Source organism: Alosa alosa, chromosome 12, assembly GCF_017589495.1.
Source record: "Alosa alosa isolate M-15738 ecotype Scorff River chromosome 12, AALO_Geno_1.1, whole genome shotgun sequence".
Taxonomy (NCBI): domain Eukaryota; kingdom Metazoa; phylum Chordata; class Actinopteri; order Clupeiformes; family Clupeidae; genus Alosa; species Alosa alosa.
In genome coordinates this window covers 19,508,101-19,527,292 of record NC_063200.1, presented here as the reverse complement: position 1 = coordinate 19,527,292, position 19,192 = coordinate 19,508,101, and the positions used below count along the sequence as shown (strand labels likewise).

General features: G+C 40.1%; 1 long non-coding RNA gene across 2 annotated transcripts in view; it reads left to right on the top strand.

Moving 5' to 3' along the window:
* The window catches only part of LOC125304494, a 71,302-nt gene that overhangs the window by 24,945 nt on the left and 27,165 nt on the right, over positions 1–19,192 (top strand). Inside the window, exons 3-4 of one of the 2 annotated variants that reach the window (XR_007195246.1) lie at positions 6,728–6,834; positions 16,470–16,545. This is a non-coding gene — a long non-coding RNA (uncharacterized LOC125304494). Of the gene's footprint in view, positions 1–6,727; positions 6,835–16,469; positions 16,706–19,192 lie in introns of those variants that run through there. The other variant, XR_007195245.1, reaches the window with a different exon arrangement.

The window sequence follows — 19,192 nt, the reverse complement described above, 5'->3', positions numbered from 1 at the left end:
GCTGTGATGTGCTTCGATTGCCTTCTAGACCTCACAGTTAACGTAGGCTTTAGTCAACAATCCAGGAGGTAGTGGAAACCGGTCATTACAACAGAGCCCGAGTAGCCTATGTAGCCTAGTAGAATTTCCCCATTATGGGTCTCCATAGCTGGCGGTTGACACCACAGGTGCCCCTGCTACAAAGAGTAGTCGCTATAAACCATCCTGACCACCTAAGGCTTTAATTAGCTGCCTACGGTTATCACATTACCAATATGAACTGTTGCAGACAGCTGTAGGCCTAGTCCATGCCAAGGTAAGACGAAGTTGCCACCACAGCACAGCGAGCAGTGAGAAAATGTCTCACTAAATGAAAATGAATTACTAAATGTGAGCACGAAATACATAGCCTATTTCGAGAGCTCAATTTAGGCCTACAACGGGGTCACGTTGTATTAATTCGAGGGCTCAATTCAAGGAAAACGTGCTCACGTTTTATTAATTCGAGGGCTCAATTAAAGGAAAACGTTCTCACAAATTATCACAACCAGAAAAAATATCACTTAAAGTGAGCTCTTCCGGGCTCCGTATAAAGTAAATGTAGCGTCAAATTAAATTGTTTATCCTCTTTGCCATAGGCGGAGTTTGACATTCGAGCCAGGGGCGGCAGACAAAAAAATAATAATAGGCCTAATTGTAGATGCCTATTGCACAAAAGCAGAATTAAGACATCCGGGATAAGTTACTGAGCTGCGCTCAATGAATCCAAAACAAGAGCGTAGGCCTACAGGCTTAATTGGTTGCACAAAGACCAAGCCAGGATGAGCAGACACGGATTCATCAAGCCAGGTGAAACCTATCCTGGATAAGTGCGCGCTCACGGCTCCCTCAAATAGACCCCGCCACTGATCACAGATTCACTGATTCACCATGGCAACTAGCGGCTTCATTCTTCTTCTACGGTGTGAAGTGGGTAGCGATAGCCTTTTCACAACAGCAACACACAGCAACACCTCTGTTTAGGAGAATATTGCAGCTAGTGCCGCGACCACCACGCACGAAATGGTTAGGCACTCCCGTGACCTCATATTGTCGCATGACAGGTCAAGAATGGTGAGTATGTAAGAGTTAATTAATGATCACAAACGTTTAAATAATGACAGTGGGTCTAGGTATATGTGATAACAATGTGTAGTGGGCAGTGGAATAACTATTGGTTTCTGTTTGTGGTGACTGCTGACTGAGATAAGGGATGAGATTAAATAGATCCTGGAATTTAGCCTGGTCTGGAGCAACATAACATATCCTGCTGCCCCCTATCCCACTTTTGTGCAACTGGATCACGGATAAATTGAGCCAGGATAACCAAGATATCCCAGCTTAATCCCTTATCCTAGTTTTGTGCAATAGGCCCCTGGCCTACCACTTGAGGAACACAGTATGACCACATATGGAAAAAACAAAGAATGTAATGACCTGTTGCCATGACATTTCTGTTTGCTATAAACGAACTATAGCCTAGTGCTGTGCTTGTGGAACGTTAAACCTCCGACGCCTCAAGAGTGCTGCTGGCATGCGAGCCAGCAGAGTGGAGTTTTAAATAACAAGATGCACCGGTTCATGTACCTATGCTTAGCTTAAGGAGACCAAGTCATTGAAAACTCAAATTCGATTCTACAAAGGCAAAGTAAGTAAACTCCAAACTGTAGGCTATTGAGTGCAGGGCAGACCTAAATCATAGCGAGAACTCCAAGAATCAAAGGAAGTGTTCACCTACAGTCTGATGCCAAACGCAGAAACGAAGCGCAATCACGCCATTACGTTAAGACATGTTAAGAAAAAAATATTCATAATTTGCTGTAATCCAATGACACAAAAAAGTAATCCACAGCGATCAGTAGGCCTAAAAAGGGTCATGGTGTATCTAGCCAGGCCTACGCGCATCACATTTACCAGCCAGTTTCAAACAGGCGAACAAGGCTTCGCCACTTTGCTGTTTAAACAAAGTGGAATAAAAAGTCCAAAACTACACACAACGCAAAATCAATTAGGCTAGTAAGATGACAGGACATTTATATACATGGCATTTAGGCAACCGTTATTGCAACGTTGGCATGGCAAGATGTCCATACTAGTGCAACAGTAATTTTCATTTTTTGCGTCCTGCATGCCTCATCAGGTTGGCCGTAATGTCGCTTTCGATATGAAGGATCGTAAGAGAAGAATACCTGGCTGCTCCCATCATCAACCGCAGCCCGTTCCTTATATTGTTGTTTTGTGTTATTTAAATTATTTTTAAAATATCTGGTAATGCCAGACGTATTTCACTAATTTTTGAAACAATGCCATTACCCGTTTCCACCAGAGGGGGCAGTGCTCCCCCTGCCCCCCCACTAACTCCGCGTATGCTCTTTGCGAATGTACAGTCTACGTGTTTTGACACAGATTCATTTAATAATACATGATGCAAAGATACCGTATATGTCCAAATATAAAACGAAGTTTTTTCTCTCAAAATATGTCGTCTTCGCAGCCTAGAAAAAACTCCTCGAAAAACAGGAAAACCCCCTAGATGGCGCCGTATCGATATTTTGTAAGTGAGCAGCAATTCTTCACAAGTGTCACAAGCCTGAATGATGGAGAGACCAATAGATCATCTCTAACAAAGTGGTTCAAAAGTAGCCTAGTTAAAAACAATTGAGAAGAAACTTTAATGGAAAAAATCATTTAATTAACCCAGCCCAAAGACCGTCTTAAAAATGTAAACAGACAGTCATATAGGCCTAATCAAAATGCATGGTCCTAAAAGTGCCCTCTTCCAACAGATTGATAGGAGATTGTTAGAATATGAGACTGGAAAGCATTATAACATAGTGCTACATAGCCTACTAGAGCCGTCATAGGCTACAGCTGAAGGCTTTGAAGGTAGCTATAAAGAACTAAACAAGTGTTTTTTTCCCGATGCCAACAACTGTCACTGTTTCTAGAAACTGCTTGGGCAAACTGCGGCCCGCGGGCCGGATCTCCCGCCAAGCACTTTAATCCGGCCCCCAAGCATTTAATTTGGTTATCAGGCTGCTTGCTATTTCTTCACTGCGATAGACAACGTTGGTTAGCTTTACTGCAAACTGCTTTTCACTCTTCTTGAAGAATCTTTACAATGTCAATGTCAAAACATCATGTTACATAGAGATGATAGGCCTACTCTTTGTTATCTCCTTTGCAGCTGATCTAACTTGAACTATATGCTACTCTTGGGAACGCGTCTGAGCGCTCACGAGAGGGAGAGAAAGCGGCATGTTCCAGATGGGTTGTCATTGTTAATAATTTATATCTCCTTCGAAACTTTTAAAAGCAAATCATGAAGGCAACAGGTTCCTGATGAAATATCTTGTTCCACCTTAACAATCTTTGGTAACAACAGAAAAAAACAAAACTCTCCCTAGCCATTGAACCTTACAGTAAAAGTTGTGAAATTTGGCACATTGATTCGGTACAGTCCTATGATTCAGTTCACCAAGTTTCATGTCTGCACCTACTCTAGCCCAACCAATGTGTTAAATGTTGGATTACATCTATGTGCGTAATGAGCGAACCGTAGGCTACACCACATTTTGAACATTGAGGTATATTTGGAATCCTTGGATGAGTCAATATCCACCATGATGGACCTTCCGTCATATTGGATTTCATCAAAAACATGGCACAGATGACCAAGCCGCACAAAAGTTATTCCTTTATAAATTGATATTCGAAAGTATTTGCCCGTGAGAGCCAGTCGAAATCCACCGCCAAACAGGAAGTGAACAATATCTCAGGAAGGCTTTCACGTATTAAGACCAAACTTACTGCATGGACTTTAGGAGGAGGCTCAAGGAATTTGGTAAATTTTGACCATTATGTGGCACTATAATCAAAGGAAGAAGGCGGATATCTCAGCAACGCTTTCGCCGCTTTTGACACTTTGACGCTTTTGAAATTACCCCACTAATAATGCCCTGAATAGTACTAAACTTCTGCAGTAGTACAACTATGACCTTTAGTCCAACAACGAGGCATTAGAAAGTTTGTAACTGCACCAGGAGTTTATTTAAATAAGACTTGCCTGATTATCTGGTACTATACCGTTGCTTCGACGTTTCTTCCGTGATTTGGGAAAAGCCTGTAAAATTCCTTTTGACCAAGGGGGCAGGCGAACGTTCGGAGAGCCTAGACACTATGGCGGATCTGAGGCTAAATAGTAGACCAGTTCCACCTAGCCATCCCATTGAACCCCATTCAATTTGGCGCCACTTTGACATCAAATAACGTTACAGCTGAAGCGTTTTAAGCCTTTATATGAACTTTTTCTATTTTCAGAGTAATACAACATTGTGTGATTGGCGTCATAACCTCGTAACTGACTTACCGGCTGAGTAATAAACGTTTTCCCGAAATCAATGCAACCAGAGCGGATGAAAGCGTCACACAGAAGCAAAATAACTGTATTCTCTGGATAAGAACGAAAGCATCGGAGCTTTGATGGCAAGAATCAAGAAACTCCAAGGCACTCTCTATTGAAAAAGTTAAAAACTCCAAGGCACTCTCTATTGAAAAAGTTAAAAAGCTTTTTAACTTTTTCAATAGAGAGTGCCTTGGAGTTTCTTGATTCTTGGCATTTAGTTTCCCATCCGAAGAGCACCTCTGACTTACTGTAACCAAACTTTAGAGCCCAAGAAGCGCTCCTCTACCCCCATTCTTTGTTGAAAGTTTTGATGGATTGACAGTAGGCTATGAATGTGCCGAGTGCTGTTTATATTAAATCACATTTATCTAAAAACAACTAGGACATTTAGAACAGTAATGTAGACGTGGTGGTAACGAAGTAAGGGGCTACATACCCAATCTCTCTGTGCAGCTATCACAAGAGTTACACGAGTCAGACTACGTGCCTACGTTACTACGTCCCCTGAGCCTACGCAGAAAGCCTCGTCGACCAACAGGAAACGGTTTAAATTTCCTTCACCCGCCTCGACTGACGTCTACATGATGACTGTCCATATCTTTTACTGTCTATGGTTTTGACCACTAGGGGGATGCTGTAATCACAGGAAGTAGGCTCATATCTCAGCAACGTTTTCACATATAGAAACCAAACTTGGTATTTGGAGTTGGGACCCCATCCCGAGGACACACAATATATTTGATGAGCTTTGACCATTAGGCACGCTAGAGTTTTTATTTGACTCATATCTCAGCAACGGTTTTATGTATCGAAACCAAACTTGGTTTATGGACTTGGGACCCCATTCTGAGGACGCACAATACATTTGGTGCACTTTGACCACTAGGGCGCTATAATTAGCAAGACTTCCTTGTATTGACACCAAACTTGGTATGTGGACTGGTGAACCCATGAGAATAACTTGTGGTGTACCCCCAGGCTTGATAGTAGGTGTCGTTGTGTAAACGACATGCCAGCTGCAGTCAAATGTATGTTGTTATTGTGACATGCCAGCTGCAGTCAAATGTATGTTGTTATTGTATGCCGATGACTCCTCACTACTAGTGTCCTGAAAATACATCTATCAAATTGAAGACACTCTCAGTGGAGAGCTGAAAAAAAAGAGTGGCTGATAGACAATAGACTGTCATTGCACCTAAAGAAAATCTGAGTGCATTTTATTTGCCACCAGACATAAGCTACAAAAGCACCTGGGCTAAAAGTCACATGTAATGAAAGTGAAATTGAAGCAAGGGATACTGTTACATATCTAGATATTACACTGGACCAGACACTGTCAGGATATTCTATTGCAGAGAAATTACTGAACAAGAGTGCCTGCAAACTGAAATTCGTATATCGTCATACAAGGCAGTTTGACTTCAAAGTAAAAAAACTCCTCGTCTCAGCACTTATACAGTGTCATTTTGACTATGCATGTTCAGCATGGCACAGTGGTCTGACGATGAAAATGAAAAATAAGATGCAGGTTACGCATAACAATATTATCCACTTCATGCTGTCTAAACCCTCCATGTATCATGTTGGAATTCATGACTTGTCTGCAAAGCTTAGGGTAGAGTTCTGCCTGTAAAGCTTAGGGTTGAAGAACTTAAACTAACTGATAAAAATAACTAGTGGAGTCAAGAGGATGTCAAGTTGAACCTGAGTATGAGTGTGTAATAAGAGGAGCCTTACAAATTATGGGCATGTCAACAGTGCTCTATATATGCCACTCACTGTGCATGCCAAGCAATTTACCCTTAAAGACCAAGGGAGCAAGAGCATGTACTGAAGATTAACCTGCAATTTTACAAACATACCAGAGAGGCCACATTTAAGGACCTGTTTGCTTATTATTGCAGCTTGTTGGCTGGCCAATAGCTAGACTCACTTGTGAAATCCAAATCAGTAGGCCAAATGTGAATGACTATTTTGTGAAAAATATATTGTTCTATACATATATACTAATATACATATTAGCCTTATAACCTTCCTCCTGTAGTGTTTCAGTTAAGTTTGGTGTCAGATAGGGAAATATTTGTTTCAGACATTGATTTCACCACTGTAAGGTGATATATTCAACTTCCTCCATGTAATTCACTTAGAGCATAGTGCAGTGATATCTCTACAGATACCATTGTGACCAGCAGCGTAAATGTAAAACTTTTGTGAATGTAAATGTATAACTTCCAAACAGAAATCCTGACAAATTATTGACGAAAACAACAACAACAACATCATTTAAAGGTTCTTCTTTCACAGGATGTTCTGACATACCTGCCGCTGACCTGTAGCTATGGTAGCCACGCTCTTGTTCCCCTCGACCACCTTGAGGCTGTAGTGTTGCTACTTCACCCTCACTGACTAAGGTAATAATGTCCACATCCCACAGTATATTGCAGATGGTCACACATGTTATAAATTCATCACTTAGCTCTGGAGAAGTTCCTTTTTTTTTGCCAAATTAGCAACCCTTTAGTTACACCTTTGCTCCAGAAAAGTACACTCGTTCAACTGATGTGAAGAACAATATTCAAATTTCCCTTCTTCCCTTTCATTAAACTCTTTTGATGTTAATGTAAATGTAATCTTTATTGATTTCATTGTAAGTCACTTTGGACAAAAGTGTTTGCTATGTATATCTATAAACAAAAAAAGGGCCTATTCTGGATTGGATACTTATGTAAATTAAATATTTTATTCTTTTATTTTTTATACATTTGCAAAACACTCCAAGCACCTGTTTTTTGTCAAGTATTGTGTGTCAATTGAGGGGAAAAATGAATTGAATCCATTTTAAGATGAGTCTGAAACATAACAAAATGTGAAACTTGAAAGGGCATGATAACTTTCCGGTTGCACTGTAAGTATCAGAAACGAAACAAAATCCAAGTTCCATTCTGAGCAGGTTTCATATAATCCAAATGCATATCTCAGTAAGCAACTGGTGCTGAGTTTCAGACCACGCTCATATTCATTCAGAAATGCTCTTTACAGTATGCATGTATAATGTATTATAAAATGTATCCTGTGGGTCTTAAGTGACAAAACAGATAGACAGTCCTCGCCTCCTCTCCAGTCTCTACAGCACATGAGTTCTCTGGCCCTTTCTTGGAGCCAGGCATAGTGAGCTGGCCCTCGGAAGAAAAAGTTTGGGGACCACTGCAATAAACAATATAGTATTTGTATTTTGGCAAGTACATTTTAAATTCCCTGATATTCCATGATGTTGCCCCCACACACACACACACACACATACTGTATATAATTCTCATGTCTGGAATAGAATTTTTTTTAAATGCTATGATATTCCTGAAATTCCATGACTCATGGGAACCCTGTTTTACTTTGAAGTTGGCTCGACAGTGGCTAGCAACTCTAGTGTAGACTAGCCTACTTTTAGTTATCTTTGTGCATGGTGTTGTAGTGGGGACTTAAGTTGGAATCTTTCAAGGTTGATTTTGTTTCTAAGCATAGGCTATAACCAAATGCATAAGTTGACTTTGAATTCTGTGATAAGATGTTTCCCATCTTGCCTGAAAAGTATGATTCTATTGACTGAGTTTTCTTTACAAACCGCTAATACAGGGGTGTCCAAACTGCGGCCCGCCACACACTTTAATCCGGCCCGCCAAGCATTTATTAGTTTATCATAGATCCGGCCCACCACGCACTTTAATCCGGCCTGCCGTGCATTTAATAAATTAGGTCATAGGCCGCTCGCTATTTTTTTCCAGCATAGACAACGTTGTGATTAACTTTATGCTACTGCAAACTGCTTTACACTCTTCTTAGAGAGTGTTTACCATGTCAATGTGAAAACAACTTGTTACATCGAGATACATAGTATCTCCATTGCAGCAGATCTACTCCATTTAATTGTCAAGTCAAGTCAAGTCAAGTTTATTTATATAGCACATTTCATACACAGAGGTCATTCAATGTGCTTTACATAAACAAAACCAAACGATAATAACAAATAAAAGCATAGAAGGGCAATATAGTCAAAGAATAGTTAAAAGGTAAAGATCATAATAAAAAGAAAACATAAAACACAAGGTAAAATCATTTAAAAATAAAGAATAATTAGTAAGCAAAAACAAAGGCAAAAGTAGTAAAAAAAAGTAATAAAAGACAAAGTAGAATAATTATCGAGGCAGATTCAGAATTTGTAACTCGGCACAGTTAGCAGAAAGCGTCTGAGAACAGTTTGGTCTTAAGTCTAGATTTAAAACTGGCTACAGTTGGGGCCTTTTTAATGTCATCCGAAAGTTGGTTCCACAGCTGAGCCGCATAGCAGCTAAAAGCTGCTTCACCATGTTTAGTTCTAACTGTAGGTTTTACTAGCAGGTTTTTCACCTGGGACCTGAGAGGACGAGAAGGTGTGTACTGCTGAAGCATGTCTGACAAGTATTTAGGTCCTGCTCCATTTACTGATTTATAAACAAGCAATAGTGCTTTAAAGTCAATTCTGTGACTTACTGGAAGCCAGTGCAAGGACTTAAGAATTGGAGTAATGTGGTCAGTTCTTTTAGTTTTTGTTAGAGTCCTAGCTGCTGCATTTTGTATCACCTGAAGCTGTTTAATAGTCTTTTTAGGAAGGCCTGTGAACAGTCCATTGCAGTAATCAACCCTGCTGGAGATAAATGCATGAATGAGTTTTTCTAAGTCATGTTTTGACATCAGCCCTCTGAGTTTGACAATATTTTTGAGGTGGTAAAAAGCTGATTTAGTTATCGCTTTCATGTGGCTGTTGAAATTTAGATCACTGTCAATTAATACACCAAGGTTTTTAACAGTATCCTTTGCCTTCAACCCTTTTGTGTCAAGGAGAGTGGCAACCCTAAGTCTTTCCTCATTTTACCAAATATAATTACTTCAGTTTTTTCTTTGTTCAGCTGAAGAAAATTTTGAGACATCCAGGTGTTGATTTGTTCTATACACTGACACATAGATTCAAGAGGACCATAGTTGTTTGGTGATAGAGCTAAGTAAATTTGTGTGTCATCTGCATAGCTATGATATGAAATCAAATTATTTTGAATGATTTGTCCAAGTGGGAGCATATAGAGGTTGAATAATAGTGGCCCCAAGATCGACCCCTGGGGAACACCACAGGTCAAGGACGATGGTGTTGAGGTACAGTTTCCGATGGCAACAAAGAAGCTCCTTTCTTGTAGATATGATTTTAGCCAGCTGATAACTATGCCTGTAAATCCAACCCAGTGTTCTAGTCTGTGTAGTAAAATATTGTGATCAACAGTGTCAAATGCTGCACTAAGGTCCAGTAGCACTAGGACTGATGTTTTACCTGAATCTGTGTTGAGTATGCATGTCATTGGAAACTTTAATGAGAGCTGTTTCAGTGCTGTGATTTGCCCGAAAACCAGACTGAAAGTAATCAAAATACCCATTTGATGTTAGGAAGGTGGTTAATTGATTAAAGACTACTTTTTCAATAATTTTGCCAATAAAAGGTAGATTGGATATGGGCCTGTAATTGTTTAGCATGGAGGCATCCAGGTTATTCTTCTTGAGAAGTGGCTTTACAACAGCTGTTTTCAGTGACTTAGGAAAAGTGCCAGACAGCAATGATACATTTACAATTTGATGGACATCCGCCGCTATGAGGTGAAAAACAGTTTTGAAGAAATTGGTAGGTCTAAGACACATGTGGAAGACTAATTGGTCTAAGACACATGTGGAAGGGCTGAGATTCTGTACCGTTTTTTCAAGTGTTTCGTAGTCTATCAAGCTGAACTCTGACATCAAGTTTAGTTTCCCTCTGTTTGTTGCTGGAAGTTCAGGTTGTTGAATTTGTAATTGAGCAGATATGTTGAGTCTGATTTTGTCAATTTTACCTTTAAAAAAAAGATGAAAACTCATTGCATTTATTAGTTGAGAGAAGTTCAGGCGCTAATTGTGAGGGGGGATTTGTTAACTTATCAACAGTTGAAAATAGAATAATGAGTGTTATTTGAACTTCTATTGATAATGTTAGAAAAGAAAGACTGTCTTGCTTTGCATATTTCAGAGTTATATGTGCGGAGCATCTCTTTATGGATTTCATAGTGGATCTGAAGTTTGTATTTACGCCATTTTCTTTCAGTTTTGGGAATGCATTTGAGCGTGCACAAGAGGGAGAGACTGTGACAGGTTCCAGCTGGCTTGTTATTGTTGACATTGTCTCCTTTTTATAAAAAACTTTTAAAAAGAAAATCGCGATGGCAACAGTAGTTCCCACTACTGACCATTTATAAACTGTGAGTCATCGGCACAGCACTAGCCATAGGCTAGTGGAGCTGGCAAAAGAGTGACAGTGCACCATTTATAAATGAATTAAACAACATCAAATGAACAGTATTTCTTAAGAAATTAATTTTCTACAACAAAATTGCTTTGTCATTTAAATTATACAAAACATTATATATATATACACATTATTGTGGTCGTATACTGTAGGTTTAGTCAGATGTTTTTTTCTTTTTCACATGGGCAAATTTCTGTTTAGGTTACTATGTTATAGTAGCTTAGGTTAGTAGACCTAGTTCATAAAACAGAGTCGGCAAACCTTTTCTAAATCATCATGAGCCGACGACATAGGCTACTGTAGTTGTTTAACTAGTTTGTTAACTACCACAGTCACGAGTTGGGTCGCGATAGTCTGTCATTTTTAAAAAGTGGGTCCCCAGAAAAAAAGTTTGAGAAACACTGAACTAATCCAACTCCACACGTCGTTCTCTGTTTACAGTAGGCTACATTATGCGTCATTTCACTCAGTGGCCACACGCACAGCACGTGAATCTGCAAGACACCAGCTTGCTAATGGTGGTAGTTCACTGTGATAAACATTAAAATTATAGCCTGACCAGAATAGGCAATAACATATTTGCTGCCGCTAGGGTGTGTCTAGATTTCTAGGCTATTAAAATTAGCTTAGAATTTAATCAATAAGATGTAGCCTTATAGCCTATGATCTCTGTGTAGCCTAATGAAAACTGAAAAGACCTATCTGTTTGTGCCCTGGCTACAGAGGCCTACAGTACATGCACTCCTATTGAATTAATCAAAATTAAGTTTTAAATAAAGTTAACACGTTTTCTGAAAATGTTGTTCCATGTGCCCTTTTTTAAAATTTGAGCCCCTGCCCCTTCAAAGGTCTCTGCACGCCCCTGGTGGCCGGACACAGTTTTCTGTGAATATCTCGAGAACCGTAGGGCCTAGGAGGACCACCTTTTTTTGTATGTTGGTCTTAAGGGGTCATGTCAACCCATCCCATTACCACTTATTTCATGTATAGCGCCACCTAGTTAAAATTAAAAAGCAAAAAATGTGGTGTTGTAATCAGAATATCTCTGGCTGACATGGTCAAAACTGCACGAAATTGAAAGTGTAGGATCGTTATGACACCCTCCGAATGCATGCCAAGTTTCATGGCCATACAATAAATTAACTTATGTGTACATTTAGTGACCGTACACCAACAGAGTTTTCTGTGAATATCTTGAGAACTGTAGGGCCTAGGATGACCAATTTTTTGCGTATGTTTGCTTCCAGGGGTCATGTTAACCCATTCCATATGCACACATGTGCATAAATAGATATTCACACACACACACACACAGATACATTCACAGTAATCATACGTACACACACAGAAGACATATGTACGCATGCATGCACATGCACACACACAGGCACACACACACACACAAACATAAACACAGGGATTAAAGTATTCCAGCACTGTGCCGGATTTACGGCGTTCAGCGTTTGGCTGCTAAAATAAAATCTTATAATAAAGACTTTCTTAAAAATATACATACAATTTTTTAAAAATATATATACACACATTATACACACATTATTTTTTGTTGTGTACCCGGCCAATTTTCAAAACCCAATGTGGCCCTTGAGTCAAAAAGTTTGGACACCCCTGGACTACACTGTCAATATCTAATCAGCATGCCAGCTATTTGAACACACACGGCATAACACCAGAGTTTAAAAGACGTATTTCAAAAAAATGAAAAAACTGCATGTTTTCCTTAAATGTCGATGAAGCCACCAACACGAACATGGAAAAAGTCCTCAATGTCCTCGTTCATTTTTTTGATGAAGATGAGAATAAAGTAAAAACGCAACACCTGGCGAACAGGAAAATGAATAGCCAATGCCTCAGCACTTATGCTAGAATTAAAAGATGTCCTGCAGTCCTATGGTTTGGGGCTGCCACAGGATGACCACCACCCAGGCACGCACATAAAAAAAAGTTCAGGCTCAGGATTTTTTTTTAACTTTAATCCCTGTAAACACGTACACGCACACAGGCACACAATTCAAATCGAAACACAATTGAAATCTATGAACTAATCATGTTTTAGTACTTGTTGTCTAGCAGATACCAGTGAGAATTGAGTGTGCATAATGCAATTCAGTGAGACAGTTAGAATCCTATATGCCTTTCACCTTTTGTTTTTAGCCAGCAGCCAGACCAGCAGATACCCCAACTTTGCTGAATTACTGAAGCTAAGCAGGCTTAGTACTTGGATAAGAAACCTCCTTGGAAGAGTAGGATCCTGCTGGAAGCGGTGTTGGTGGCTGGCCAGTAGGTGGCACTCTTCCCAGTGGCCAAAAGCCACCAAACAAATATCAATCCCAATGTCCTATTGCAGTGACAGGGACACTGTACTGCAGGAGATGTTTTCCTTTGCATGAATGTTAAATCGAGGTCCTGACTCACCATGGTTGTTAAAGATCCCATGGCACTTATCGTAAAGAGTAGGTGGTTCCCTGATTTGCTTTATTTATGTACACATACATAAAGACACAAACACGTACGCAGGCTGCACTATGGTTGCGATCACATCAAGCACCAAGCACCAGCACCAAGTCACAGCGGCAAGCTGCAGAGGCAAGCAGACATGTGACTCGAGTCAGACTTTGTGACTTGAGACTTGAGCACCCTTTCTTTCTCCCTCCCTCTTAAACACGTCCATACGTTACAGTCTAGTAGTAACAACAGTAAGGCCTAGCTAACTGCCAGCAATCAACATAAAGTAGCTTACTTCATATGTTAGGCGGCAGTGTTTGATTGATTACTTTTTCAACATTATTGGGTCCCTGGAGGTGTGATAGGTAAGGACAGGTGTAACTTGAACTGTTTGAATATATTTTCATGATTTGATGTAGCCCAGTGTTTCTGAAACTTTTTCAGACAAAGGACTACTTAACCAATAAAAAAGAAATCCATGGACCACCTAGCTAAAAAAAAAGATTAGACCTACTTCAACAGTATATTAGCCTACACAATAGGCCTACTCACTGAACCACCTTATTATTAAACTTTGACTAACGTTTCGATGTTCGTTAGTCAAAAACATCGACACATCGAAACGTCAAAGTTTAATAATGTTCTGCACCTTTTACTAAAGAATAAAGAAAATTAAGAAGACATCTGAGCTGCACCGGCGTTTCTCCTTCTCTCTAAAATATATGTCCTGGCCTGGTTGCACCGGATTGTCGCCAAACGACAGAAGCGCGGAGAACCCTCCTTTGTTTACCAAAAAGTGTTACTAGTGTGCCCCGCGCTCCCCCACTGCTTGTGAAAGAAGGGGGTGGGGGAGGGGGGCTTAACGTGAAAAAGAGCAGAAACACACACGACATTCAAACTGTTGATAAGATGTGCACTATGGAAACTGGTCTGTAGGCAAACATTGGACAAATAAATGACACTGACTCGCCATATCCTGACAAAAAAACATTGTCTTATTGCCGCAAACTCAGCAATGAAATCATAAGCCAGTTTGCAGGTAGCATAACGTCTTTTTCAATTCATAGAAGGGAGAGCCCAGTCTCTCCTGTGACATTGAGGTGCACAAATAGTTTTTAATAGCCTGTTCAACTTCGAAAAGCTTCACCCGATGCCAGTCACTGATCGCAATTTCAAATTTCGGGAAGCTTCGTTCAATCGTTTTAAGTTTTAAGTGCAGTAGGCCCCCCCCCTTTGGAATTATTTCTTGAGCCTATTATAAGGTCCAGTGCGTTATGTCCTGGGATTCGGACGTGCTCAAAAAAGAAAAGAAAAATTACTTTTTTATAGATGGTTATGAGGAGCAATATGAGTCTGAACTCCGTGTCATTCAGACTCAACCCTCTTGTTGCTTTTATATCTTTTTCGTTGTCGTTTGAACGTCGGCAAGCAGGCATGTTGCGGTTGCAATTTAAGTGATATTTCTACAGTAGGCCTACAACATGCAACATGCTTGTTAGGCTGGGCTACTGTCTTGTACAGGTAAATGTTCAACAATTGCTGGTGTGCAGGCTATAATCAATTAGCTAAATCATTTGTCCAGCTGTTTAAAAAAAAAAATCGTGCTACATTTAAAAACGCAAAAGGTGCTTTGATATCTTTTTCGTTTGAACGTCGGCAAGCAGGCATGCTGCGGTTGCAATGAAAGAGAATAATTGGTTTTATCTGCGGATTTATTTTTTGCATTATTTTGAATATGACTCACTCCAGTCTCAACAGCACGTCTACTTTTTCCACACGCATCTAAGTTCTAACACACTTCCCCTCTCGCTTTCTCTCTTTCCATCCCTGCGCACGGGGCTTTCTTAAAGGAGCTGCACCATTTTACAACAATTGCATCTACATTTTCATATTAGAATGTTTTGTCTGTTTAAGTGTAAGCTTAAACTACCGTGATCAATTAAAAGTTCCCGTGCCCCCGCTGAAAGTCTCATGCGCTTATCGTTACACTATCAAATCTATAAGTAACCGTGACAAATAGGGTATATGATGTATAAACTCACGCTATTGTATTATCATATATGTAATGGCTCACTGCGTCATGGAAGCAGTTAAGTCAAGTCGCATCAAAAGTAGTAGTGGCAGAACTCCCAAGTGACACCTTGTGGTTGTTTGTGTCAACTGCAGTTTGTGCCATTTCTGCTGAGAAAATGGGGTGCGTGATTCATGAAGGAACCCGTCCAAACTTAACTGGGACCCACTGTAGTTTATTTACAAGACGATTTATACAGACAGTACCTTAAGGAATTTTACCGTTCGACGCCATCTTGAATTTAGTCACAATAAGATAAAACGATAAAATAATTCGATAAAATAATTCAGTGGAAATGCATGGATTCAGTTGCTTCCGTAGCAGCAACTGGAATCCATGCATTTTCACAGAATTATTTTTGGAATCTGATCCCTTATCATACCTGTTCGTTCGTACTCGTCGCTCGACTTATCGTGACTAAATTCAAGATGGCGTTGAACGGTAAAATTCCTTAAGGAATTTGTAAAATCTTGTAAATAAACTACCAGTGCTTTTTCAAAGTCCTCTATGGGGCATGTCCCATGGGTCCTTGTAAACAGGTAATATGCCCAACTACCAACTTTAAAATAAATTTAGTCGGACTATCTTATCAATAATGCTACCTTTCAGTCATGCCAGCAGCTGCATGTCCTATAAAACAGCCTTAAGTGGAAATATTTGGGTCTGTTCAACATAACTGCACAGACCAGTGAAACTGCTCCCTAACTTGTAGTCTGACCTTCATTCATGAACTTCAAGCATGACATTTAATACAGTGGAAGTCCTAGATAGTCTAGAAGTAGAGCTTGTATAGTATAATTATATATACTCTTTTGATCCTGTGAGGGAAATTTGGTCTCTGCATTTATTCCAATCCGTGAATTAGTGAAACACAAACAGCACACTGTGAGGTGAAGCACACACTAACCCGGAGCAGTGAGCTGCCTGCTACAGCGGCGCAGTGAGGGGTTAGGTGCCTTGCTCAAGGCTACTTCAGCCGTGGATGTGGGCATGGGAGAGCAGTGCTCAACTACTTCCCCCACCCACATTTTCCTACTGGTCGGGGATCGAACCGGCAACCCTTCGGTTACGAGCCCGAAGCCCTAACCAGTAGGCCACGGCTGGTTTGAGAGGAATAATATGAATCTCAATCTGTGCCTGTGCATTTATTTTCTCCACAGGAGAAACACCCAACTCGTCTAGAGAGGTACACACAACTTACTTCAGCAGCCCTCAAAAGGAAGTCATCCAATGAAGGTTCTTTGGCTCTCACCCTCCAAACAAACTTTTTATTGACAGCACTAATTTATGCTGTATATAGACAACCACACAAGGGTAATTGCCACTTGTCCTGTTTTGTTATTACATCCGTTGCCCTCACAGATTCCTGCAGCTAAGCTTGGATGTACATTTACATTCCAATAAAGGTCATTGATAACATACCTCTGAAGTTTGACTTTTTGCACCATTAATACTTATGAGCAACTAGTCATCATATCTTCTGCTCCATGAAACACATGTTAATGCTTAGTAGTACACATATGGTTCTTTAATTTATTTGGATTGCTCATTTTTTTTGTATTTGGATTGCTCATTTTCAATGGGCATATATGGGGCTGAAACAGGTAGCTAGTGCATCCCATATATTTCAACATTAACATTTTAATATAACATTATAGTCATTATGGCCTTTAGAAGGTTAGGCCCCTGTGGTGCAGCCTAAACTTAAATAAAGTTTTAAAACCAGTACTTTTACACTTTTACATAAGTATAAAGCTTGAGTTGATACTTCAGCTTCTACAAAAGTCTTTTTAAGCCCTTGTATCTATACTAATACTCGAGTAATGAATGTGAATACTTTTGACACCTCTGGGCTTGACTCAAGGGGAGGCAGGAGGGGGCCTTCATTAAAAGGGGGCCATTCAACTTGTTTATTACACGGCTCTTCAGAGTGCTGCAGAATGCTCCATTCACTTGAATGGGCCTTCCCAATGTTCGGTGGTCTGCTAATTCTCAATAACAGACCGCTGCTAAGTATAACAAGTATATAGAGGATGTGTGTTGGAGAAGATCCTGAAGACAATGTGCTGTGTATGTAGGGGGGGGCAGTGTGCAGCAAGTAGAGGAGGCTTACTGTAGCAAGCTGTGTGCTGTATGTATGTAAGGTGATGACAGTGATGATGTAAGTGTGTGTTTTTTGTGTGTGTGTTGGGGGTGGGGGGGGGGCAGAAAGGCTAGGCAATCAAGGACATGGGTAGATGGAGGAGAAATCAAAAATAATAAATAGAAAGTTCTATGGAGATGTGCAAAAGTTGGAGAAAGTCAGATATGTGTGTGTGTGTGTGTGTTTTGACGTGTGATGAAATAAGAAAATAAATAAAAGGTCTATAGCATAGGGTGAGGGATGTAAAAGTGCTAAAAGGGGGAAATGTTTGAGAGTGCTGAAGAGTGAATGTGTGCAAAGTCAGTATAGTGTGAGTTCAGAGTTCGGATGGCCTGGGGATGAAAACTTCTCCTGAGTCTCTCAGTTCTGGCTTTGTGACTACATAGGCGTCTTCTTGATTTCAGCGGTAGGAATAATCCATTGTTAGGATGAGAAGAGTCCTTCAGAATCTTTTGGGCTCTTAGGAGTACTCTTCTGGAATAGATATCTTGTAGAGCAGGGAGTTGAGTTCTTATAGTACGTTCAGCTGAGCACACTACTCTCTGCAGAGTACTACAATCTCTAACTGTGGAGTTCCCATACCAGGTGATGATGCTACCAATTAGAACACTCTCAACCGCTGAAGTGTAGAAGGCCTTCATGATGGATGTAGAAACTTTGAATTTCCTTAGCTGACGAAGGAAGTAGAGTCGTTGATACTGGATGTTGTCCAAATAATTTGCCATTGGTAAATAATAAAAGGCAACAACTTTACAATTGAATATACAGTAATAGAAAAACAATGTATTGAAAGGCCTTGTACAGCCAATAAAATGCAACCCACTGAGTGCTGCTGTATAGCCTTAACAATCCCAAACCCTTTAATTGTGGTGAGACCCCAGCAGCAGGAGTGGAGCATTTGCATGCAACGAATGATTTAGAATTCCCAGTAAGCTTGTGTGGAGATATGTGTCAGTCCCTTTGGGGTTAACAACTTCACAAGTTCTATTTATGATGTTAGGTTTTATTGGACAGACATGCCTGACAAATTGTAGATGCTTTGAAATCAGTGACTTCCCCAAGTGAATGATTTATTGCCAGGGAATTTATTGCCACCTCTCAACACTTCCAAATAGATTAATAATGCATAACTAGGAGGTGTATCATTTTAATGGGCTTATTTCCTGTGCCCTCCAGGTCAAACTGAATCATAGTTTATCTCTGCAATATCATCAGGTTTGACAGATACAGATGTTGTATTGAAATATAGGCCTAATGTTTGAATAAAACAAAAAGGTAGAATGCAATTCTTTAATGTATAAACAACTATTGTGCTGTTAAACCATAAAGTAAAGCATACATTGAAATATGCGTGAATTATATTTGACCAGCAGGCGTTTTACAACTTCAAAACAAACACATATTTTGAATGTCATGATAATATAACTTACTTACTGGAGTGTCCCATGACAGAATATGTTTAGTGCCAGCAGCTGCTAGCTAGAATGTCACTGTACCACTAAGACTCTGTCCCATACAAGGTATCTAGCTGTGAGGAGGATCTGATTTCCTTAATTCCTTATTGATAAATACGGTCTGAACATGCTCGTGTGTGACTGCCAAATTTTTGCTGTGACTGCTATGTTTATTTCTAACTGTCTCTGCCCAACAAACTCAACAAGTTCATCAGTGACAGCTGCAACAGGTGCACAAGAGATGCCAAGCACAGCATGTGGGCTGCATGTTTGTGTGTTAGTGAGG